The sequence below is a fragment of the Engystomops pustulosus genome, chromosome 1 (assembly GCF_040894005.1).
Source record: "Engystomops pustulosus chromosome 1, aEngPut4.maternal, whole genome shotgun sequence".
NCBI lineage: Eukaryota > Metazoa > Chordata > Amphibia > Anura > Leptodactylidae > Engystomops > Engystomops pustulosus.
Window position 1 is genome coordinate 11,994,466 of NC_092411.1, and position 27,933 is coordinate 12,022,398.

The following is a 27,933-nucleotide window of genomic DNA, read 5'->3' on the forward strand; positions in this document are numbered from 1 at the left end:
TATATTTTATCATTATAATCCCAGCCAGAACTTTTTTGGTCTCTGTGACAATTGGATTTTAAAAATGTTGGGTTGTCATAAGAATCAGGAGTAACAATAAATCTTCATTACAGACACCAGTGATATCTGTTACAGCTGATTATTGTAGCCTAGGACTAAAGTACAGTAATTACCAACATCCAGAGGTCCGTTTGTAACTAGGGGTTGTATGTAAGTCGAGTGTTCTTAAGTAAGGGACCGCCTGTACTGATTATTTTGATCTAAAATTGTTCAATCCGCAGTCAATTATGTGAGGTTAGGGTCAAGGCAGTGACCTTCAGACACGGACAGCAGAGCCAAGAAGCAGAGGAGTTGAAGGAGAGCAGAGAAGGTGGAACAGAGACTGCAGGAGAGAATCCTTCCTCTCTACTACTGTATTCGCACCAGCAACCCCGTTTCTGTTAGAAGTCCGACATAATTATGGGTTGCGCTCGTTAAACTGACCCCCAAAAAACTGCTGCACTTCGGGTGCCTACAGGTCGTGCCAGATTCATTAGGACCGTGCACCGGTCTCTACAGGATAGTGAGGGAATGCATGTAGTGGGTCTCTGTGTGCAGTGTATGGGAGACATCATAGCAGATGGTCTACAGCCTCCAGCTCTGAGACCACTGAGAACTACATACAGAGCCTGCAGAGGGGAAAACTGCTACACACTGCAGAATACACGTCATATAATGGCCACATAAATCGCTACTACTCATCTACACACATGGACACTCATACTGAAAATGTATAAAAAAAAAGTGCCCTTTAAGAAGATTCAATAGACGTTACACTGGGGATCTATGCGGTTCTTGTTACACCTATAAGCTTGGGTTTAGATCAGAAACTTCTGTGAGTGACGTCATTCAGCACCTGCAGCTAAATATAATGAAAAGACATAAAAGAGAAGACGCATTCACTATATAGATCAATAGCAGCAGCACCATGGGGGAGGGGGGGCACATACTTTACAATCAGGTCTCTCTGTGTGACTTATTGAACGGACACTGAAGTACGGATGAGAAATCCCAAATCTAAACCGACCTGAAGGATCCGTGATGTGCAGCTTCATCGCACAACACAACGTCTCCCAATGTCCTGAGGATTTCACTACAGACAGAAGCTGCAATCTGATCCAGACCTGACCCCGGGCCAAGAGGAAGAGCAGAACTGCTACTATACCGCACCACGTCACCTAATACACAGGTCACAGCTCATAGTAGATGCAGAAGATGCTCATTGATGTTACATATCTCTGACGTGTCACTGCCCACCGCTGCTATATACTAAACCAAAGAGATTCACAGGTACAATCTTGTACATAGGAAAAGTATTACCGTATAAACTCGTGTATAAGCCCAGTTTTTCAGCACAAAAAAAGGTGCTGAAAAATCTCACCTCGATTTATACACAAGTCAAGAAAAAAGTATAATAGTAGTTATATTCTTGTACATAGGAAGTAGTATTATAGTAGTTATATTCTTGTACATAGAGGGCAGTATTATAGTAGTTATATTCCTGTACATAGGGGGCAGTATTATAGTAGTTATATTCTTGTACATAGGGGGCAGTATTATAGTAGTTATATTCTTATACATAGGGGGCAGTATTATAGTAGTTATATTCCTGTACATAGGATGCAGTATTATAGTAGTTATATTCTTGTACATAGGAGGCAGTATTATAGTAGTTATATTCTTGTACATAGGGGGTAGTATTATAATAGTTATATTCTTGTACATAGGGAGCAGTATTATAGTAGTTATATTCCTGTACATAGGGGGCAGTATTATAGTAGTTATATTCTTGTACATAGGAAGTAGTATTATAGTAGTTATATTCTTGTACATAGAGGGCAGTATTATAGTAGTTATATTCCTGTACATAGGGGGCAGTATTATAGTAGTTATATTCTTGTACATAGGGGGCAGTATTATAGTAGTTATATTCTTATACATAGGGGGCAGTATTATAGTAGTTATATTCCTGTACATAGGATGCAGTATTATAGTAGTTATATTCTTGTACATAGGAGGCAGTATTATAGTAGTTATATTCTTGTACATAGGGGGTAGTATTATAATAGTTATATTCTTGTACATAGGGAGCAGTATTATAGTAGTTATATTCCTGTACATAGGGGGCAGTATTATAGTAGTTATATTCTTGTACATAGGGGGCAGTATTATAGTAGTTATATTCTTATACATAGGGGGCAGTATTATAGTAGTTATATTCTTGTACATAGGGGGGCAGTATTATAGTAGTTATATTCCTGTACATAGGAGGCAGTATTATAGTAGTTATATTCTTGTACATAGGAGGCAGTATTATAATAGTTATATTCTTGTACATAGGGGGCAGTATTATAGTAGTTATATTCTTATACATAGGGGGCAGTATTATAGTAGTTATATTCTTGTACATAGGGTCAGTATTATAGCAGTTATATTCTTGTACATAGGGGGCAGTATTATAGTAGTTATATTCTTGTACATAGGGGGCAGTATTATAGTAGTTATATTCCTGTACATAGGGAGCAGTATTATAGTAGTTATATTCCTGTACATAGGGGGCAGTATTATGGTAGTTATATTCTTGTACATAGGGGGCAGTATTATAGTAGTTATATTCTTGTACATAGGGGGCAGTATTATAGTAGTTATATTCTTATACATAGGGGGCAGTATTATAGTAGTTATATTCCTGTACATAGGAGGCAGTATTATAGTAGTTATATTCTTGTACATAGGAGGCAGTATTATAATAGTTATATTCTTGTACATAGGGTGCAGTATTATAGTAGTTATATTCCTGTACATAGGGAGCAGTATTATAGTAGTTATATTCTTGTACATAGGAGGCAGTATTATAATAGTTATATTCTTGTACATAGGGGGCAGTATTATAGTAGTTATATTCCTGTACATAGGGGGCAGTATTATAGTAGTTATAGTCTTGTACATAGGGGGCAGTATTATAGTAGTTATATTCCTGTACATAGGGGGCAGTATTATAGTAGTTATATTCCTGTACATAGGGGGCAGTATTATAGTAGTTATATTCTTGTACATAGGGGGCAGTATTATAGTAGTTATATTCTTGTACATAGGGGGCAGTATTATAGTAGTTATATTCCTGTACATAGGGTCAGTATTATAGTAGTTATATTCTTGTACATAGGGTCAGTATTATAGCAGTTATATTCTTGTACATAGGGGGCAGTATTATAATAGTTATATTCTTGTACATAGGGGGCAGTATTATAGTAGTTATATTCCTGTACATAGGGAGCAGTATTATAGTAGTTATATTCCTGTACATAGGGGGCAGTATTATGGTAGTTATATTCTTGTACATAGGGGGCAGTATTATAGTAGTTATATTCTTGTACATAGGAGGCAGTATTATAACAGTTATATTCTTGTACATAGGGGGCAGTATTATAGTAGTTATATTCCTGTACATAGGGGGCAGTATTATAGTAGTTATATTCTTGTACATAGGGGGCAGTATTATAGTAGTTATATTCCTGTACATAGGGGGCAGTATTATAGTAGTTATATTCCTGTACATAGGGGGCAGTATTATAGTAGTTATATTCTTGTACATAGGGGGCAGTATTATAGTAGTTATATTTTTGTACATAGGGGGCAGTATTATAGTAGTTATATTCCTGTACATAGGGTCAGTATTATAGTAGTTATATTCTTGTACATAGGGTCAGTATTATAGCAGTTATATTCTTGTACATAGGTGGCAGTATTATAGTAGTTATATTCCTGTACATAGGGAGCAGAGCAGTATTATAGTAGTTATATCCCTGTACATAGGGGGCAGTATTATAGTAGTTATATTCCTGTACATAGGGGGCAGTGTTATAGTAGTTATATTCCTGTACATAGGGGGCAGTGTTATAGTAGTTATATTCTTGTGCATAGGGAGCAGTATTATAGTAGTTATATTCTTGTACATAGGGGGCAGTATTATAGTAGTTATATTCTTGTACATGGGAGGCAGTATTATAGTAGTTATATTCTTGTGCATAGGGAGCAGTATTATAGTAGTTATATTCTTGTGCATAGGGGGCAGTATTATAGTAGTTATATTCTTGTACATGGGAGGCAGTATTATAGTAGTTATATTCCTGTACATAGGGGGCAGTGTTATAGTAGTTATATTCTTGTGCATAGGGAGCAGTATTATAGTAGTTATATTCTTGTACATAGGGGGCAGTATTATAGTAGTTATATTCTTGTACATGGGAGGCAGTATTATAGTAGTTATATTCTTGTGCATAGGGAGCAGTATTATAGTAGTTATATTCCTGTACATAGGGGGCAGTATTATAGTAGTTATATTCTTGTACATAGGGGGCAGTATTATAGTAGTTATATTCTTGTACATAGGGGGCAGTATTATAGTAGTTATATCCTTGTACATAGGGGGCAGTATTATAGTAGTTATATCCTTGTACATAGGGGGCAGTATTATAGTAGTTATATTCTTGTACATAGGGGGCAGTATTATAGTAGTTATATTCCTGTACATAGGAGGCAGTATTATAGTAGTTATATTCCTGTACATAGGGGTCAGTATTATAGTAGTTATATTCTTGTACATAGGGGGCAGTATTATAGTAGTTATATTCCTGTACATAGGGGCAGTATTATAGTAGTTATATTCTTGTACATAGGAGGCAGTATTATAATAGTTATATTCCTGTACATAGGGGGCAGTATTATAGTAGTTATATTCTTGTGCATAGTGAGCAGTATTATAGTAGTTATATTCTTGTGCATAGGGGGCAGTATTATAGTAGTTATATTCTTGTACATGGGAGGCAGTATTATAGTAGTTATATTCCTGTACATAGGGGGCAGTGTTATAGTAGTTATATTCTTGTGCATAGGGAGCAGTATTATAGTAGTTATATTCTTGTACATAGGGGGCAGTATTATAGTAGTTATATTCTTGTACATGGGAGGCAGTATTATAGTAGTTATATTCTTGTGCATAGGGAGCAGTATTATAGTAGTTATATTCCTGTACATAGGGGGCAGTATTATAGTAGTTATATTCTTGTACATAGGGGGCAGTATTATAGTAGTTATATTCTTGTACATAGGGGGCAGTATTATAGTAGTTATATCCTTGTACATAGGGGGCAGTATTATAGTAGTTATATCCTTGTACATAGGGGGCAGTATTATAGTAGTTATATTCTTGTACATAGGGGGCAGTATTATAGTAGTTATATTCCTGTACATAGGAGGCAGTATTATAGTAGTTATATTCCTGTACATAGGGGTCAGTATTATAGTAGTTATATTCTTGTACATAGGGGGCAGTATTATAGTAGTTATATTCCTGTACATAGGGGCAGTATTATAGTAGTTATATTCTTGTACATAGGAGGCAGTATTATAATAGTTATATTCCTGTACATAGGGGGCAGTATTATAGTAGTTATATTCTTGTACATAGGGGGCAGTATTATAGTAGTTATATTCTTGTACATAGGGGGCAGTATTATAGTAGTTATATCCTTGTACATAGGGGGCAGTATTATAGTAGTTATATCCTTGTACATAGGGGACAGTATTATAGTAGTTATATTCCTGTACATAGGGGGCAGTATTATAGTAGCTATATTCTTGTACATAGGGGGCAGTATTATAGTAGTTATATTCTTGTACATAGGGGGCAGTATTATAGTAGTTATATTCCTGTACATAGGGGGCAGTATTATAGTAGTTATATTCTTGTACATAGGGGGCAGTATTATAGTAGTTATATTCTTGTACATAGGGGGCAGTATTATAGTAGTTATATTCTTGTACATAGAGGGCAGTATTATAGTAGTTATATTCTTGTACATAGGGGCAGTATTATAGTAGTTATATTCCTGTACATAGGGAGCAGTATTATAGTAGCTATATCCCTGTACATAGGGGCAGTATAATAGTAGTTATATTCTTATACATAGGGGGCAGTGTTATAGTAGTTATATTCTTGTACATAGGGGGCAGTGTTATAGTAGTTATATTCTTGTACATAGGGGGCAGTGTTATAGTAGTTATATTCTTGTACATAGGGGGCAGTATTATAGTAGTTATATTCTTGTACATAGGGGGCAGTATAATAGTAGTTATATTCTTATACATAGGGGGCAGTGTTATAGTAGTTATATTCTTGTACATAGGGGGCAGTATAATAGTAGTTATATTCTTATACATAGGGGGCAGTGTTATAGTAGTTATATTCTTGTACATAGGGGGCAGTATTATAGTAGTTATATTCTTGTACATAGGGGGCAGTATTATAGTAGTTATATTCCTGTACATAGGGGGCAGTATTATAGTAGTTATATTCTTGTACATAGGGGGCAGTGTTATAGTAGTTATATTCTTGTACATAGGGGGCAGTATTATAGTAGTTATATTCTTGTACATAGGGGGCAGTGTTATAGTAGTTATATTCTTGTACATAGGGGGCAGTGTTATAGTAGTTATATTCCTGTACATAGGGGGCAGTGTTATAGTAGTTATATTCCTGTACATAGGGGGCAGTGTTATAGTAGTTATATTCTTGTGCATAGGGAGCAGTATTATAGTAGTTATATTCTTGTACATAGGGGGCAGTATTATAGTAGTTATATTCCTGTACATAGGGGGCAGTATTATAGTAGTTATATTCTTGTACATAGGGGGCAGTATTATAGTAGTTATATTCTTGTACATAGGGGGAAGTATTATAGTAGTTATATTCCTGTACATAGGGGGCAGTATTATAGTAGTTATATTCTTGTACATAGGGGGCAGTATTATAGTAGTTATATTCTTGTACATAGGGGGCAGTATTATAGTAGTTATATTCTTGTACATAGGGGGCAGTATTATAGTAGTTATATTCTTGTACATAGGGGGCAGTATTATAATAGTTATATTCTTGTACATAGGGGGCAGTATTATAGTAGTTATATTCTTGTACATAGGGGGCAGTATTATAGTAGTTATATTCTTGTACATAGGGGGCAGTATTATAGTAGTTATATTCTTGTACATAGGGGTAGTATTATAGTAGTTATATTCTTGTACATAGGGGCAGTATTATAGTAGTTATATTCCTGTACATAGGGAGCAGTATTATAGTAGCTATATCCCTGTACATAGGGGCAGTATAATAGTAGTTATATTCTTATACATAGGGGGCAGTGTTATAGTAGTTATATTCCTGTACATAGGGAGCAGTATTATAGTAGTTATATTCTTGTACATAGGGGGCAGTGTTATAGTAGTTATATTCTTGTACATAGGGGGCAGTATTATAGTAGTTATATTCTTGTACATAGGGGGCAGTATTATAGTAGTTATATTCCTGTACATAGGGAGCAGTATTATAGTAGTTATATTCTTGTACATAGGGGGCAGTATTATAGTAGTTATATTCCTGTACATAGGGGGCAGTATTATAGTAGTTATATTCCTGTACATAGGAGGCAGTATTATAGGAGTTATATTCTTGTACATAGGGGGCAGTATTATAGTAGTTATATTCTTGTACATAGGGGGCAGTATTATAGTAGTTATATTCTTGTACATAGGGGGCAGTATAATAGTAGTTATATTCTTATACATAGGGGGCAGTGTTATAGTAGTTATATTCTTGTACATAGGGGGCAGTGTTATAGTAGTTATATTCTTGTACATAGGGGGCAGTATTATAATAGTTATATTCTTGTACATAGGGGGCAGTATTATAGTAGTTATATTCTTGTACATAGGGGGCAGTATTATAGTAGTTATATTCTTGTACATAGGGGGCAGTATTATAGTAGTTATATTCTTGTACATAGGGGTAGTATTATAGTAGTTATATTCTTGTACATAGGGGGCAGTATTATAGTAGTTATATCCTTGTACATAGGGGGCAGTATTATAGTAGTTATATTCTTGTACATGGGGGGCAGTATTATAGTAGTTATATTCTTGTACATAGGGGGCAGTATTATAGTAGTTATATTCTTGTACATAGGGGGCAGTATTATAGTAGTTATATTCTTGTACATAGAGGGCAGTATTATAGTAGTTATATTCTTGTACATAGGGGCAGTATTATAGTAGTTATATTCCTGTACATAGGGAGCAGTATTATAGTAGCTATATCCCTGTACATAGGGGCAGTATAATAGTAGTTATATTCTTATACATAGGGGGCAGTGTTATAGTAGTTATATTCCTGTACATAGGGAGCAGTATTATAGTAGTTATATTCTTGTACATAGGGGGCAGTGTTATAGTAGTTATATTCTTGTACATAGGGGGCAGTATTATAGTAGTTATATTCCTGTACATAGGGGGCAGTATTATAGTAGTTATATTCTTGTACATAGGGGGCAGTGTTATAGTAGTTATATTCTTGTACATAGGGGGCAGTATTATAGTAGTTATATTCTTGTACATAGGGGGCAGTGTTATAGTAGTTATATTCTTGTACATAGGGGGCAGTGTTATAGTAGTTATATTCCTGTACATAGGGGGCAGTATTATAGTAGTTATATTCCTGTACATAGGGGGCAGTGTTATAGTAGTTATATTCTTGTGCATAGGGAGCAGTATTATAGTAGTTATATTCTTGTACATAGGGGGCAGTATTATAGTAGTTATATTCTTGTACATAGGGGGCAGTATTATAGTAGTTATATTCTTGTACATAGGGGGAAGTATTATAGTAGTTATATTCCTGTACATAGGGGGCAGTATTATAGTAGTTATATTCTTGTACATAGGGGGCAGTATTATAGTAGTTATATTCTTGTACATAGGGGGCAGTATTATAGTAGTTATATTCTTGTACATAGGGGGCAGTATTATAGTAGTTATATTCTTGTACATAGGGGGCAGTATTATAATAGTTATATTCTTGTACATAGGGGGCAGTATTATAGTAGTTATATTCTTGTACATAGGGGGCAGTATTATAGTAGTTATATTCTTGTACATAGGGGGCAGTATTATAGTAGTTATATTCTTGTACATAGGGGTAGTATTATAGTAGTTATATTCTTGTACATAGGGGCAGTATTATAGTAGTTATATTCCTGTACATAGGGAGCAGTATTATAGTAGCTATATCCCTGTACATAGGGGCAGTATAATAGTAGTTATATTCTTATACATAGGGGGCAGTGTTATAGTAGTTATATTCCTGTACATAGGGAGCAGTATTATAGTAGTTATATTCTTGTACATAGGGGGCAGTGTTATAGTAGTTATATTCTTGTACATAGGGGGCAGTATTATAGTAGTTATATTCTTGTACATAGGGGGCAGTATTATAGTAGTTATATTCCTGTACATAGGGAGCAGTATTATAGTAGTTATATTCTTGTACATAGGGGGCAGTATTATAGTAGTTATATTCCTGTACATAGGGGGCAGTATTATAGTAGTTATATTCCTGTACATAGGAGGCAGTATTATAGGAGTTATATTCTTGTACATAGGGGGCAGTATTATAGTAGTTATATTCTTGTACATAGGGGGCAGTATTATAGTAGTTATATTCTTGTACATAGGGGGCAGTATAATAGTAGTTATATTCTTATACATAGGGGGCAGTGTTATAGTAGTTATATTCTTGTACATAGGGGGCAGTGTTATAGTAGTTATATTCTTGTACATAGGGGGCAGTATTATAATAGTTATATTCTTGTACATAGGGGGCAGTATTATAGTAGTTATATTCTTGTACATAGGGGGCAGTATTATAGTAGTTATATTCTTGTACATAGGGGGCAGTATTATAGTAGTTATATTCTTGTACATAGGGGTAGTATTATAGTAGTTATATTCTTGTACATAGGGGGCAGTATTATAGTAGTTATATCCTTGTACATAGGGGGCAGTATTATAGTAGTTATATTCTTGTACATGGGGGGCAGTATTATAGTAGTTATATTCTTGTACATAGGGGGCAGTATTATAGTAGTTATATTCTTGTACATAGGGGGCAGTATTATAGTAGTTATATTCTTGTACATAGAGGGCAGTATTATAGTAGTTATATTCTTGTACATAGGGGCAGTATTATAGTAGTTATATTCCTGTACATAGGGAGCAGTATTATAGTAGCTATATCCCTGTACATAGGGGCAGTATAATAGTAGTTATATTCTTATACATAGGGGGCAGTGTTATAGTAGTTATATTCCTGTACATAGGGAGCAGTATTATAGTAGTTATATTCTTGTACATAGGGGGCAGTGTTATAGTAGTTATATTCTTGTACATAGGGGGCAGTATTATAGTAGTTATATTCTTGTACATAGGGGGCAGTATTATAGTAGTTATATTCCTGTACATAGGGAGCAGTATTATAGTAGTTATATTCTTGTACATAGGGGGCAGTGTTATAGTAGTTATATTCTTGTACATAGGGGGCAGTATTATAGTAGTTATATTCTTGTACATAGGGGGCAGTATTATAGTAGTTATATTCCTGTACATAGGGGGCAGTATTATAGTAGTTATATTCTTGTACATAGGGGGCAGTATTATAGTAGTTATATTCCTGTACATAGGGGGCAGTATTATAGTAGTTATATTCCTGTACATAGGAGGCAGTATTATAGGAGTTATATTCTTGTACATAGGGGGCAGTATTATAGTAGTTATATTCTTGTACATAGGGGGCAGTATTATAGTAGTTATATTCTTGTACATAGGGGGCAGTATTATAGTAGTTATATTCCTGTACATAGGGGGCAGTATAATAGTAGTTATATTCTTATACATAGGGGGCAGTGTTATAGTAGTTATATTCTTGTACATAGGGGGCAGTATTATAGTAGTTATATTCTTGTACATAGGGGGCAGTATTATAGTAGTTATATTCCTGTACATAGGGGGCAGTATTATAGTAGTTATATTCCTGTACATAGGAGGCAGTATTATAGGAGTTATATTCTTGTACATAGGGGGCAGTATTATAGTAGTTATATTCTTGTACATAGGGGGCAGTATTATAGTAGTTATATTCCTGTACATAGGGGCAGTATAATAGTAGTTATATTCTTATACATAGGGGGCAGTGTTATAGTAGTTATATTCTTGTACATAGGGGGCAGTGTTATAGTAGTTATATTCTTGTACATAGGGGGCAGTATTATAGTAGTTATATTCTTGTACATAGGGGCAGTATTATAGTAGTTATATTCCTGTACATAGGGGGCAGTATTATAGTAGTTATATTCCTGTACATAGGGGGCAGTATTATAGTAGTTATATTCTTGTACATAGGGGGCAGTATTATAGTAGTTATTTTCCTGTACATAGGGGGCAGTATTATAGTAGTTATATTCCTGTACATAGGAGGCAGTGTTATAGTAGTTATATTCCTGTACATAGGGGGCAGTATTATAGTAGTTATATACTTGTACATAGGGGGCAGTATTATAGTAGTTATATTCTTGTACATAGGGGGCAGTATTATAGTAGTTATATTCCTGTACATAGGGGGCAGTATTATAGTAGTTATATTCTTGTACATAGGGGGCAGTGTTATAGTAGTTATATTCTTGTACATAGGGGGCAGTATTATAGTAGTTATATTCTTGTACATAGGGGGCAGTGTTATAGTAGTTATATTCTTGTACATAGGGGGCAGTGTTATAGTAGTTATATTCTTGTACATAGGGGGCAGTATTAGTATCACGCATACAGTTTACACTGTAGATAGAACGATTAATATCAAAGTATGAATGGCCCTTTAAGGACTCCGGATACGTTCTGTTACCATTAAGTGACCATCACGGAGGAGCGCAGCTGCTTCTCTGCTTCTGATCACCGCCTATCACACACTGCAGCAAGGACCAGCTCTGTAATTACTCATTCATTCTGTTACTAAGTGCTTTATTTAGCTGCTTTGTCATGGACATGGAAGTAAGAAACACCCAATTAGTAGAGGATTTTATACCTACTCTACAAACACTGCAGGGAGGAAAGGGCTACTGCTGCCTCCATTATTATAATTTAAAGAGAAATTTCACTGAAAATAATTTACATATATTGTGGCCGTACCAGCATATTAGACACCAAGCTATCTGAGGACACAGACTCCACCAGCAGAAGAATAGTGAGTGCAGCTCTGGGGCATAATACAGGATGTAACTCAGGATCAGTACAGGATAAGTAATGTCATGTATGTACACAGTGTCTGCACCAGCAGCAGAATAGTAAGTGCAGCTCTGGGGTATAATACAGGATGTAACTCAGGATCAGTACAGGATAAGTAATGTCATGTATGTACACAGTGACTGCACCAGCAGAATAGTGAGTGCAGCTCTGGGGTATAATACAGGATGTAACTCAGGATCAGTACAGGATAAGTAATGTCATGTATGTACACAGTGACTGCACCAGCAGCAGAATAGTGAGTGCAGCTCTGGGGCATAATACAGGATGTAACTCAGGATCAGTACAGGATAAGTAATGTCATGTATGTACACAGTGACTGCACCAGCAGAATAGTGAGTGCAGCTCTGGGGTATAATACAGGATGTAACTCAGGATCAGTACAGGATAAGTAATGTCATGTATGTACACAGTGACTGCACCAGCAGAATAGTGAGTGCAGCTCTGGGGTATAATACAGGATGTAACTCAGGATCAGTACAGGATAAGTAATGTCATGTATGTACACAGTGACTGCACCAGCAGCAGAATAGTGAGTGCAGCTCTGGGGCATAATACAGGATGTAACTCAGGATCAGTACAGGATAAGTAATGTCATGTATGTACACAGTGACTGCACCAGCAGAATAGTGAGTGCAGCTCTGGGGTATAATACAGGATGTAACTCAGGATCAGTACAGGATAAGTAATGTCATGTATGTACACATTGACTCCACCAGCAGAAGAATAGTGAGTGCAGCTCTGGGGCATAATACAGGATGTAACTCAGGATCAGTACAGGATAAGTAATGTCATGTATGTACACAGTGACTGCACCAGCAGCAGAATAGTGAGTGCAGCTCTGGGGTATAATACAGGATGTAACTCAGGATCAGTACAGGATAAGTAATGTCATGTATGTACACAGTGACTGCACCAGCATCAGAATAGTGAGTGCAGCTCTGGGGTATAATACAGGATGTAACTCAGGATCAGTACAGGATAAGTAATGTCATGTATGTACACAGTGACTCCACCAGCAGCAGAATAGTGAGTGCAGCTCTGGGGCATAATACAGGATGTAACTCAGGATCAGTACAGGATAAGTAATGTCATGTATGTACACAGTGACTGCACCAGCAGAATAGTGAGTGCAGCTCTGGGGTATAATACAGGATGTAACTCAGGATCAGTACAGGATAAGTAATGCCATGTATGTACACAGTGACTGCACCTGCAGAATAGTGTGTGTAGCTCTGGAGTATAATACAGGATGTAACTCAGGATCAGTACAGGATACGTAATGGCAGGTATGTACATAGTGACTGCACCAGCAGCAGAATAGTGAGTGCAGCTCTGGGGTATAATACAGGATGTAACTCAGGATCAGTACAGGATACGTAATGGCAGGTATGTACATAGTGACTGCACCAGCAGCAGAATAGTGAGTGCAGCTCTGAAGTATAATACAGGATGTAACTCAGGATCAGTACAGGATAAGTAATGTCATGTATGTACACAGTGACTGCACCAGCAGCAGAATAGTGAGTGCAGCTCTGGAGTATAATACAGGATGTAAATCAGGATCAGTACAGGATACGTAATGGCAGGTATGTACATAGTGACTGCACCAGCAGCAGAATAGTGAGTGCAGCTCTGGGGTATAATACAGGATGTAACTCAGGATCAGTACAGGATACGTAATGGCAGGTATGTACATAGTGACTGCACCAGCAGCAGAATAGTGAGTGCAGCTCTGAAGTATAATACAGGATGTAACTCAGGATCAGTACAGGATAAGTAATGTCATGTATGTACACAGTGACTGCACCAGCAGCAGAATAGTGAGTGCAGCTCTGGAGTATAATACAGGATGTAAATCAGGATCAGTACAGGATAAGTAATGTCATGTATGTACACAGTGACTGCACCAGTAGCAGAATAGTGAGTGCAGCTCTGGAGTATAATACACAATGTAACTCGGGATCAGTACAGGATATTCAGAGATACAGATACAAAAAACTGCTAATTCAGTGTAACCTTCATATGAATATTCTTGTTTTTGTGCAATAGACATTGCAGGACTAGTAGCCACATGTATTGAACAGATGGTTGCTGGGTAATGGGTACATACCTGTATCTGTAAAATATGCAAAAGAGAGATCTGACATGTCCATAAAGTCCAAAAGATGGTTCCTATAGTCTTTTTTCGCCATATAGATATATCTTCTACACTCACCGGCCACTTTATTAGGTCCACCATGCTAGTAACGGGTTGGACCCCCTTTTGCCTTCAGAACTGCCTCAATTCTTCGTGGCATAGATACAACAAGGTGCTGGAAGCTCCTCAGAGATTTTGCTCCATATTGACATGATGGCATCACACAGTTGCCGCAGATTTGTCGGCTGCACATCCATGATGCGAATCTCCCGTTCCACCACATCCCAAAGATGCTCTATTGGATTGAGATCTGGTGACTGTGGAGGCCATTTGTGTCCAGTGACCTCATTGTCATGTTCAAGAAACCAGTCTGAGACGATTCCAGCTTTATGACATGGCGCATTATCCTGCTGAAAGTAGCCATCAGATGTTACAGGGTACATTGTGCTCATAAAGGGATGGACATGGTCAGCAACAATACTCAGGTAGGCTGTGGCATTGTACCAAGGGGCCCAAAGACACCATGACACCACCACCACCAGCCTGACCCGCTGATACAAGGCAGGATGGATCCATGACACCAGCACCACCAGCCTGACCCGCTGATACAAGGCAGGATGGATCCATGACACCACCACCACCAGCCTGAGCCGCTGATACAAGGCAGGATGGATCCATGCTTTCATGTTGTTGACCCCAAATTCTGACCCTACCATCCGAATGTCGCAGCAGAAATCGAGACTCATCAGACCAGGCGACGTTTTCCCAATCTTCTACTGTCCAATTTCGATGAGCTTGTGCAAATTGTAGCCTCAGTTTCCTGTTCTTAGCTGAAAGGAGTGGCACCCGGTGAGGTCTTCTGCTGCTGTAGCCCATCTGCCTCAGAGTTGGACGTACTGTGCGTTCAGAGATGCTCCTCTGCCTACCTTGGTTGTAACAGGTGGCGATTTGAGTCACTGTTGCCTTTCTATCAGCTCGAACCAGTCTGCCCATTCTCCTCTGACCTCTGGCATCAACAAGGCATTTCCGCCCACAGAACTGCCGCTCACTGGATGTTTTTTCTTTTTAGGACCATTCTCTGTAAACCCTAGAGATGGTTGTGCGTGAAAATCCCAGTAGATCAGCAGTTTCTGAAATACTCAGACCAGCCCTTCTGGCACCAACAACCATGCCACGTTCAAAGGCCACAAATCACCTTTCTTCCCCATACTGATGCTCGGGAAAACTGCAGGAGATTGTCTTGACCATGTCTACATGTCTAAATGCACTGAGTTACTGCCATGTGATTGGCTGATTAGAAATTAAGTGTTAACGAGCAGTTGGACAGGTGTACCTAATAAAGTGGCCGGTGAGTGTGTATGAAGCCTGAACGATTCTGATATCAAATCCACGGACAGACTCATAGATGAGAGAAAGCAACTAGACACCCGTCTTATTAATGCAAAGTATTTACAAGGAGCTTTCGCTGTTATAAAAGGATATGATGGATGTGATCAGTAACGCAAATCATAAGCTCAAGCTCAGCCTCACAGTTATGGATATAGAGCTGGCCAAAAAACATTAATAAGCTAGAATTACATCTGATGATGTCCTCCTGCTCTATAACATGCTGCCTGCAGATAGGACACTATGTACAATCTGCTCAGCCCCTCCTGCTCTATAACATGCTGCCTGCAGATAGAACACTATGTACAATCTGCTCAGCTCCTCCTGCTCTATAACATGCTGCCTGCAGATAGGACACTATGTACAATCTGCTCAGCCCCTCCTGCTCTATAACATGCTGCCTGCAGATAGGACACTATAATCTGCTCAGCTCCTCCTGCTCTATAACATGCTGCCTGAAGATAGGACACTATGTACACTCTGCTCAGCTCCTCCTGCACTATAACATGCTGCCTGAAGATAGGACACTATGTACACTCTGCTCAGCTCCTCCTGCTCTATAACATGCTCCCTGCTGATAGGACACTATGTACAATCTGCTCAGCTCCTCCTGCTCTATAACATGCTGCCTGCAGATAGGACACTATAATCTGCTCAGCTCCTCCTGCTCTATAACATGCTGCCTGCAGATAGGACACTATGTATAATCTGCTCAGCCCCTCCTGCTCTATAACATGCTGCCTGCAGATAGGACACTATAATCTGCTCAGCCCCTCCTGCTCTATAACATGCTGCCTGCAGATAGGACACTATGTACACTCTGCTCAGCTCCTCCTGCTCTATAACATGCTGCCTGCAGGAAGGACACTATGTACACTCTGCTCAGCTCCTCCTGCTCTATAACATGCTGCCTGCAGATAGGACACTATGTACAATGTGCACAGCTCCTCCTGCTCTATAACATGCTGCCTGCAGTAAGTACTCCATCAATGGCCCACATTTATCATTTAGTGTAAAGGGGGCTCCAGATTCATCAAAACTGGCACCTGGTCTTCATGAATCCTGCGCCCCCTGCACTGCTCGGGAAGTGGACACCATTTTTTTTGTTGGCGCATGTCAGTAATAAATGTCGCTCAAACCTGGACTAAGCAATAACTCGCCCGTCTAGGTGCACATTATTTCTGGCGCAGACACTTTATACATACATGCGCAGCAATTTGCAGGTTATTGTCACTGCGAAGTCAGACAGAAAACTGGCGCAGACACTTCAATAAATGTCAATAAGGAGGATTATAACCCGGTCCTCCTCCTCCTCATTTGCTCCAAATTAAGGTTTTTTTAATAGAAACAATTCGGAAAGAATCAAACAATAATGCGAGAAGAGCAAGAGCTAATGAATCCGCACTTTCCTGGAAGACTTAGTCGCTCCGCCGCGTCTTAAAAGTTGTCACATAATGACTTTAAGAACAAACATTGAATTCAAATGGGCTTAATGTGCAGCGTCGGAGAAGGTAAATGTAATGTGATCAAACATCTCAGAGCCGTGACTGAGCGGAAAGGAGCGACATCTCCCTCTTCTTCACACACAGAATATGGTCATCAAAGTCCCTTCAAATGCTCCTATCTTAGGCTCTGTAGCACCTTGATGGCTGCTGGAGTCATTGTAATAAAGAGAATCTCACCTTTCAAATTGTATCAAAATTGTGCTACAGAACAGGAGACACATGCAGAATTGGAAATTGGATCTTTATCTGCATCAACTATGTCTTTATCTCCAGTTCTGTAGAACAATTTGGTCAGGGCACAGTTTGGATATGAGAGATAAGATTCTCATCTTTACAATGACTCCAGCACCATGGCACTAAGTGCTACAGAGTCTGGAGTGGGAACGTCACTTTAAACGCCCCTATCTTAGGCTCTATAGCACCTAGAGCCAAGTCAGTGTGAAGATGAGAATCTCATCTTTAAAAATTCTGCCCTGGTCAAATTGTGCTACAGAAGTCAGTTAAAGACGCAGCTAAAGATGCAGTTTCCAATTATGTCTTTAACTGCCCGTATCTCCTGTTTGGTAGCACAATCTTGACACCATTTGAAAGATGAGATTCTATTGTTTACAATGAACCCAGAATGCATGTAAGTGGTATAGAGCCTGAGACAGGAGCATCTGAAGTTACTCTCCCGCTGTAACCTCTAAACTTGACTCTCAAACAAAAAGTGACTCTTCTCTGGTCATTTGTATGTTATTTTGGAGGATATTTTTGTTTAGGTAAATGTGTGGATTTTACCTAAATCATGCTCTACGTTAGATTGCTGCTAGATTAGTGGGGCAATAACAGGTGACCCCCTTTAAGGTAGCACTGGCGACAAAGTGGAAAACGTATTTCTTGCCCTTAAGCTGACTGTAAATCTGTAAATATTCAAAAGCTTGTTTGTCCCACACCCATTTCAACCTGTCCCCAAAAATATAAAAATTTACATTCACGATTTTGACAAGCATGAAGGACGCACGCGGCTCCAAGGTGATGTGATCCGTGTGAAGTTTTGGTCAGACACGGATTGGATAGAAGTTAGAGCACAGTAATATCTGGGGGGGCCACATGTCCCGGACCCCCTGTCCTCTGCTGGGGGGGGTTTCTCTTTCAAAGTAAAGTGTACAAAGACCTTAAAACTCCCTGAATCGCTGTGTGCGGGATCATGGGTCATCCATTATTTATCATAAAGTCTTATCCCCCCAAGACGCCGCTCATCCAGTTTTAATGCCGACTCAAGTCAAGAGAGTATGAAAAATATATGAAAATTTTTGCATTGTACAAAACACCCAACTTCACAGAAAGGGGATGAAAGAAGGCAGAAGCTTGTGTGGCACAGGGGGTAACAATAATGATGCCAATGAGTTTCCTATCACTGCTTGCTGTCAGTGAACGCAGTGATCCAGAGGATGAAAACGTGTCTGTATAATTGTATCAAAATGGGGGCGTCAGCTGACGGGGTGAAGAGGGACCCTCATCCCCATACACAGAGACCGGGGCTACAAATAATACATTATATTCTGGTACAAGATAAGCGCAGCAGAGATTTGGCTTCACTTATAAATGTATAACAGAGCAGCAACCAATCAGATCATCAGCTGCCTCTCCTCTGAAATCCTCTGTGCTGCAGGGGAACCTACTCTTTCCCCCTATATGACCACTTGAACATTTCTTCCTTCTGTCTATCATGACATGGTAATATTCAGTTCTGTCGTGACTGAAGCCGACCAGATATTACCTCCATATAATGAGCGCCCCCCCCTCTTCTGAAGTCCTCTGTGCTGCTGGGGAACCCGCTGCGTCCGCCATATAATCCTTGGTCAGTAAGCACCCATTAAAGCTATATCCTCTTTCATTCATATACAGCCCAAGAAAGCAGGGAACAGGTAACTCCCATCAAAGAATTAGCGCAAACCTCTCCTAAAATCCTCTGTGCTGCTGGGGGGACCCGCTGTTTGCACTATATAATCCTGGATCTATAATCTTCCATTAAGCCTTCCTCCGATCGTTACATTGTCACTTACAGCCCAAAAAAGCACCTGACAGGTAACGAATGTCTCCTGAAATACTCTGTGCTGCTGAAGAATCTATCATCCATCAGTCTGTAATCACTTACTGATAGTGGCGTAACGAGAAGCTCATGGGCCCCAGTGCAAAGTCTGTGCCGGGCCTCCCCCGCCCCCACCGACTATAATGTATGGTTTATAGTAATAGTCTTCTCATATGGGAAAGTGACACCATAAGGGCCCCCTAAACCTCTTGGGCCCTGGTGCGACCGCAACCTCTGCACCCCCTCAAGTTAGGCCCCTGCTTACTGAACCCATAGCTTCCTTCTATCATGATATTGCAATATGAAACCCCATCCTCAGTCAAGTGGCCTTGTTACGCCCCCTCAAAATAAGCAACCTGTTCCTTAAACACTCTGTGCTCCTGAGGGACTTGTCACTTCCTCTCCAGCAGCCAGAACCTTTTCACATTCACTCCCATCTTGACTAACAGACATCAAAAGACACCCAGTGGCTCCTGTATGTGAGGACTATACTGCACTGTGGTATATGGTGGAGCCATATGAAGAAAGGAAGGAAAAGCAAGAACTTGAGATACTGATTATTCATTCACACGACCATACGTCCCCCATACACTTCTATGGGCTCACGGCCCTGTATGGGAGCAGTACGGTGCAGCACACTTGTGGCACAGTACCGCTCCGTAGCCCGTAGAAAGATAGGACATGTCTTATCCTTCTACGTAATACAGCGCCATGCACTGTGTATTCCTATGGAGAGGGGCGGGGGTGAGCGGCGCTCATGTATGCGGTACGGCGGGCATACACCGTGTGAATGAATAAGTACCAGAGTCACACTGACAGCTCCCCACACGCAGGGCTTGGTGCCAGGTGACGCCAACTTGGCGCTCATCAAGCGAGCGCATAAAACCCAAAGTGACAGAATGACAGAACCTGGACCCGAAGTGACAGAACCTGGATCTGCATCCACATCCGCTGTCAGATCCTTTATTCCTAATTACAGACCTATTCCCCAGCTCAGGTGAGACGATCTGCAGTGTTATAGCAGCCGCCTGGACGGCCGCCACCAGTTATCATCTATGTCATCGCTCTGCGGGTTGTTACATCATTAGGTGGACAAGGTCAATATGTATAATATGTAATATGAGAATAGAAATCTTATCTACAGTCCGGTCATTACTAGGTGGCACCAACACTGAGTACAATACACATACATAGAAAGACTCAACCTACAGCTGAAACCGGACGTCTCCACACACTATGAAAAGACACATTTATCAAAACCAGTGCAGTGTGTACTAGGTGCAGTGTCCTGTGTAGTGTGCAGGGGGCGCCAGATTCAGGAATTGTGGTGCACGGGCTTCATGAATCTTGCGCCCCCTGCACATCACCATTTTTTTTTTATTTTGGAGCACTTTGTTCGAGCTGCAGATTTGTGGGGCTGAGCACAATGGGCCACATTTAAAAAGAACAATGCAGTGTGTTCTATGTGCACTTGCCTGTGTATACTGCAGGGGGCGCAAGATTCAGGTTTTTTTGGTGCACCTTTAACACAATTCTGTCGGACTTTGTTAAATTTGGCGCACGGTTTGACTGAGCACCGGAAAAAACAAAATGGTTAAGCCCCTGTAAGCTCGTGGGGAGTCCGATCCAGGGGGAATCTCCTTACACGCTGTAGTCCAGCATTACCATGTAAGGGGATAAACACCCGGGATCAGAGATATTCCGTTCCCGGAGGATAGTGCTGGGTCTGGGCTTATCTCAGCCCTGCACCAGCACTTGCAAGACAATAGGTCCTGCAACCTGCTTCTTAGGCGCCAAAGTAGAATGGCGGCACGTCATTAACTGCCGTAAAAATACAGGACTGCCCATTTGATGAGGTCACATCTTTGGAAGATTCTGATTTATTGGTAGCATCTGAGATATTAAAGAGATACAGCTTTGGGTGTATTGTAAGCTACACCTGAAACACACTGCTTCTTTGTGTAACATCGAGAGGAAGTGTAAATCAGGCAAGATATCGGGAAGAGAATTGTGGACTTGCACAAGTCTGGTTCATTCTTGGGTGCATTTAGCAGAAACTGAAGGTTCCCTGTTCATCGGTACAAACAATTATACGCAAGTACAAGGGAATGTCCAGCCATCAAACTGCTCAGGAATGAGATGTGTTCTGTATCCCTGAGATGGTCTAATATCTGCCTCAACCCAAGTACAAAAGACCTGGTGAAGAAGGTGGCTGCAGTTGGTAATAGTGGGGGAGATTTATTATTATAGTCTCCACCAGAAAACTCCATTTTAGGTGAATTAGAATTAGCAAAATTTGTTATATTTGCCAAATGCCAGAATAATGCGAGAGAGTGAATGTTTAAGGTATTTCTATTTCCTTCTGCAAAGTCACAAGTGTCCACACATCTCCTTAGTATTTGGCACCATTGCCCTCACACTCTATGACTTGGGTCACAAGTTTTGGATCCTTCCACAAGCTTCTCACGATAGTTGTAAGAATTTGGATCCATTCCTCCTGACAGTAACTGGAGTCGTGTTGGTAGCCGCTCGCTCCGGCCTTTTCAGCTTTGCCCATAACATTTCAATAGGATTGAGATCAGGACTTTGTGATGGCGGCTCCAGAACATTGACTTCTTCATTGTTCTCTTTTAGCAGTTTGCCAGAAGCTTCGGGTCATTGTCCATTTTAAAGACCCATTTGTGCTCAAGCTTTACCTTCCTGGCCGATGTCTCAGTATTTGCCACATAATGTTCCTTCCTCATGACCCTTCTATATAGTGATGAGCCTCAGACCCCCACAACATGATGCTGCCCCCCGGGTGTCACAGCCAGGATAATGTTCTCAGACTTGGAAGCTTCTCCCTTTTCCTCCATACGTACTGATGGTCATTATGGCCAAACAGTTCAATGTCAGACCACAGGACGTGTCTCCAGATATGAAGGTCTGTGTTCCTGTTACAATCTGGCTTTTTCCTGTTTCTCTTGGAGTGATGCTGCACATTTCGAACCAAAGCACATTCATCTCTGGGACACAGAACCCGTCCCCTTCCTGAGCCATGCGATGGCTGGACTGTTCCATATTGTTTGTACTTGCATATAACTGTTTACACAGATAAACAAGGCACCTTTAGGAAATTGCACCAAAGGATGAACCAGACTTGTGCAAGTCCACAATTATCTTCCTGAAAGCTTGGCTCATTTCTGTAGTCTTCCCCATGATGTTACACAACGAAGCAGTACGTTTCAGGCGTGCCCTCACACACATCCACAAGTCTGTCTCTAATTAACTCAAATGTTGCCAATAAAATTATCAGATACTTAAAAAGACATGACATCATCACAAGGGCTGTCCCAAATTGTATTAAGGCATAGTAATCTTAGGTTGACGGCACAAGTGACGTATTAAACCGTTTTTGGGCCGTTTTTAAGCAGTCCATTAAAAAACACATGCTTTTTTTGGAAAACGCATCAGTTTTTTGTCCGTTTTTCAATTATCCTAATTAAGATAATTGGAAAAACCTGTCGAAAACGGATACGTTTTCAAAACGGACTGCTTAAAAACGGTCCAAAAACGGGTTCAAACGTCACGTGTGCAGCCGGTCTTGGTGTATGTGTATGAGGACTGGTGTGTAGTGCACCCCCCCCCCCCCCCACAACATTGTACATTGTAGAATTTGGCAAATATAAATAATTTTGATAATACAGATAGAGATTTATTAAGATTCATGACAGATAGTGAAAAAACCTCATATGTGTCTTTTTATATAATGTCTGGAAACTACCGCTTTCAACTTTATATCCTAAGCCCTATGGCCTCCTGCGGCTTTGTATCCATTTAGCTGCTGACAGATGCCTTCAGTGGGGGTGTCAGGGGGTCTTTTGGGAGTATTAAGATATAATACTTTGTCCCAACCAGTATGACAGGATCTACAAGTCACATCTTTGTGTAACCTCATCCCTGTCCCCGGCCTGTCCTCCACTGACCTGCACAGATTCTATTGTGTACCATCGCCATGGAATCCAGGTTACTATGTAGCAATCGCTGGGCCTGAGATCTGCTGGGAACCTGCACTGACTTATTGTCAGGGGTATAAATGTATCTATATAGTCAGCTGAGACGAAGCAGAAATGACAGAGAATCTGTGATTTATAGAGGATGAGTGTCATATATCAGATACAACAAAGATTATCAGATATGTCGGGTGTAGTACAATGGAATCTGCCCCATGCTGAATCTGAGTCTGGACTGTCAGATGTAGCAGAACCAGGTTTGCAGGATGCAGCAGAACTGGATCTTTTGGATCGAGCACAAAGAAATCAGACAGCAGAGTCTTCAAAAGTACAGTAGCAGCGCCATGTCAGTCGGAGCCGCGTTCACACATTGCGCTCGAATCGGGTTTAGAAACGCATGTGCACTGGGGGAGGAGCTTGTTCTGATCACCGAGCCGCGAAGAACCGAAAGCTTGCAAGTACAAATAAAAAAACTCGGGTTATGTCCATCTCCCAGCAGAAAGACACAACACAGAGGTCAACTACTAATCCTATGATGTGACAACTTCAAAATGTGGTGTGTCATCTCCCCGCTGTTTTCAAAATTCTCTGCTTGGTGTCAATGAACATGGAGGGTTTGCTTCACTGACCTGCTCTACAGCCCCACCTGTCTGCTAAGAGGAAGAGGTGTAATAGGCTTCTGGTTGAATACTACAGCAGTCACTCAGAGCAGATGGGAGGGCCTGTGGTGCAGATCAATGCAGAGAGAGTACACAGAGCACAGCAGTGTGAGGATATGCCCCCAGTGCAGTTGTGGAAGCTAACAATCCTAGGTATGATTACACCGATCTCCAGAGTCAATACGTAATACTGTCTGCAGAGAGTGAAGAACACAGCAGTGTGAGCATATGGCATTAGTGCACTCAGAGAAGCTACAATCCATATTTCACAGTCCTGCTGCTACTAAAAAAAACACACAACGTTATGATACATCGCTCTCTGCAGAAAGTGTAAGGCATTGTCCCTTGATAGACCTTTGTTTGTGTTGTGCATGTCCTCACACTGCCGTGCTATTCACTCTCTGAATACAGTGTTAGATATTGTCCCAGGAGATAAGAGCACAGCAGTGTGAGGACATGCCATTAGCACACTTAGAGAAGCAACAATCCTGGAATGTAAATCCATACATATATCACAGTCCTGCTGCTACTAATAACAAAGGTCAGATTACACATCTCTCCAGGACGCTGGTAACACTCACTTCTGACTCCATCCGTTTGTGTTACAATGTATCCAACCCCCACAATCACCTATTTATGGTAACGATTAGGAGTGGAAAATCCCTTTAATTTCCCTCCTTACATGTCAGGCCAGTGTGGAACGCGTCACATGGCGAACAATAAGCAGAATTGGACGTATTTACATAACACGAGAACGCTTATAGTAGTCATCCGCGCTGTCAGCAGTCTCTACAGTAGTCAGTGACACATCTTCCGCTGGTGACACCCAAAATATCCATGAAAGATAAACAGTGCGCCGCCGCCTTACGCCACCACATTCAGCAAGCAGTATGGCCGCCATCCAGATATTACAGTATCTAAAGCTGCTCACTGGATAATACGAGAGACATCATGGCCTGTCTGCATCTAAACATCTCAATAAAGTTTAGAAAACTCCTTAGGTAGATTTTTTAAAACTATTGCCCATAACAACCAATCACAGCAAAGCTTTCATTTTGCAAACTGGACATTTGGGCAGATCTACTGGATCAGACTACATAGTTTGTTTGTGGTCTGTTGCCGCGGAGACACAGATGTGCATAGCATCTGTGTACACAAGGCACAATATGGGTTCAAATCAAAATTCAGAACCAGCGGCAGAATACTGATCCTCTCCTGAGCTTCTCACAGCTGAGAGTCTGTTACAATGGTATCCAATCAAGATATTGATTGAATCTCTTCTGCCCTGCTTTGTTTCAATGTGTCAGTGGAGATAAAGATATGAAAATAGAACCGAGAGAACTGTGTACACTAGATCCCACTGTGACAAACCCTCAGCTCTTAGATCTGCAGACATTTTTAGAATCTGAATATAACTAATAACATTATCATTCACTGATAGCAGAGATCTTGACATCTTTCAGTGTATTTAGGGAAGTTATTGTGCTTTATTTTTTTATACATCTGAATTTCTCCTGTTTTGGGCTCTGGGGCATCTAGGGGCGCAATGAATTTTCGTTTACTGGGTTTTTCCTCTGAATATTTCGCATCAACAATAAACCTGCTGCCAGCTGAGGTTTTCGTTTTGTGCTGTTGGACGTTTAGTTCCTCTCGGGTGCCGAGCAGTGATTGATGGTTATATACAGACTTATAAAGCGGCGGCCATAAAACCCAAAGCCAAAGTCATATGTCATCTGGGTTTTCTCCTGCTGCGCTCTCCGAGAGACACCAAATTCGTAGAGACCGGACCTCTATAACAAAGATCAAGCATACAGGCAGTCCCCGGGTTACATACAAGATAGGGTCAATAGGTTTGTTCTTAAGTTGAATTTGTATGCAAGTGGAAACTGTATATTTTATCATTGTAGTTCTAGAAAAAAAATGTTTTTTGTCCCAGTGACAATTGGAGTTTCAAATTATTTTACTGTGATGGGACCAAGGATTATCAATAAAGCTTCATTACAGACACCTTACAGCTGATCATTACAGTCTGGGACCATAGTAACATCCAGAGAGGTCACCAGAGGTCACAGTGGACAGAGGGGCCCGTCTGTAACCAGGGGTCGTCTGTAAGTCGGGTGTCCTTAAGTAGGGGACTGCCTGTATTTATCTTCCCAGAAAATAAACAATAAAATCACATAAATAAACGGTAACATTTTGGATACATCCTATTGTAGCACAAGTTGTTTTACAATGTTACTATAGTTTGTATCCCATTCTAGGTGTGCGTGGAAGCTGCAAAGTGTATTCCATCCAAGTTAGATGACTACAGATATGGCTCCTACAGAAACACAAAGTATATGTCAAAGCTCCCATTAAAGCAAACAGAACTATGACCTCTGCTCTAGGAAGAGCCACTTATCAGGAGTGTAAAAAAGTTGGGTGACAATCTTTCTAGGAATCATTTTTCGATAGCGTATTTAGTGTCACCAGCTTTGAAATAAGAAAACAGAAATTATAAGCTTCATCAAAACTTCCGTTCAGCTAGATCTTTTCCTGGAAAAGCTGGGTGATTAGCAAAACGACCTTCAATAAAAGATCCATAAGGACTGTTACCAGGCAAGTCTGACTGTATAAGCAGTGTTACGCCCTCTGCTCCTATTCAGGTAAGTGAGAAAGCTGAGTAATTAGCACGTCCACTCTATGGCCCCATTCACACAGCCGTTATTGTGGCCGTGATCCGCTCACACCTACAATGGAGGCCTATGGCACCTGGTCTAGGTGCATTGTAGGTTAACATCTGCAAAGAGTTTGTATGTTCTCTCCGTGTCTTGCGTGGGTTTCCTCCGGGTCCTCCGGTTTCCTCCCACACTCCAAAACATACTGGTAGGATGATTAGATTGTGAGCCCCATTGGGACAGGGACCAATTTGACATGCTTTGTGCAGCGCTGCGTAATCTGTGTGCACAATATAAATAAAGAATTATTATTATTATTGTTGTTCCCCACAGTGTTTTACCGCATCGCGAATAAGCCGGGCGGCCTGCATGTCCTATGTTTTGCCGTATTTGTCTCGCGGTCACTTGGATTTCAATTCAGAGAGGAGGGGTGAAGAGAGCTCACTCGTCGCCCCTTATCCACCCGGCCATGAGCTATTCCCAGTATTCGAGCACATGGCCTTGCGAATGTAATCTAAGGTTACATGAAAACAGCACATAGGTTTATAGGGGCTGTAAACAAGGCCTCCGTTACCCGTATTTGTCCTCTGTATGTGTCCTGTTTTTCTCTCGCATGGGCAAGAATAAGGTTCACGTATCACCCGCATGTCCAACGTATTTATGGTTCGTATTATATACAGAAGGCTGGGAAATCATGTCACTGAATTGTCCCAGCCACTTGGGTTTGTGTTACTTAGCAGATACGGACAGCGTGCGGATGACACCTGATCAGGACACATCAGGATTTTCCACAGCTCCATAGAGTTATAGCTATATGGACCTGCGTTAAAAAAAAACCTTGAGGACGTGACACACAGATACGGACCTATGGAATGAAACGAAAAAAAACATTGGATAACGTTGAAATGTGAGAACACTGTAGAAAATACGGACGAGACACGTCCATAAAACAACATGGGGGGAGATTTATCATATGCCTGCCTCCATGTATCTGCGGGTCGGGCTGCGCAGTGTTTATTTCTCAATGGTCCGGTGAGGGTGCGCAAGCGAGGCAGGAAGACTCCATTGGCAGCGTCCCCCTTGGTGTGAAGATGGCACAAAGAGGTAACCCGATTATTTAAGGGCTTTTACTTCACATTTCTGGCACAGAAGCCGTAAAGAATCTCCCCCAGAGTGTTCTGAATGGGTTATTATCAAGCTTTCCCAGGCTCCTGAAAGGTCATCTTGTATGTATAACCAGTGTTATGTCCTCCCCTGTATAATAAGGAAAGTTTGCCTTTGGTTGTGTAGGAAAGCTGAGT

The 27,933-nt window shown here is 40.6% G+C and overlaps 1 protein-coding gene across 2 annotated transcripts in view; it reads right to left on the reverse strand.

Annotated features, from left to right (window-relative positions):
* Positions 1 to 27,933, reverse strand: part of MYO5B (myosin VB) — a 164,277-nt gene that overhangs the window by 85,403 nt on the left and 50,941 nt on the right. The gene's annotated exons all lie outside the window — the stretch shown is intronic.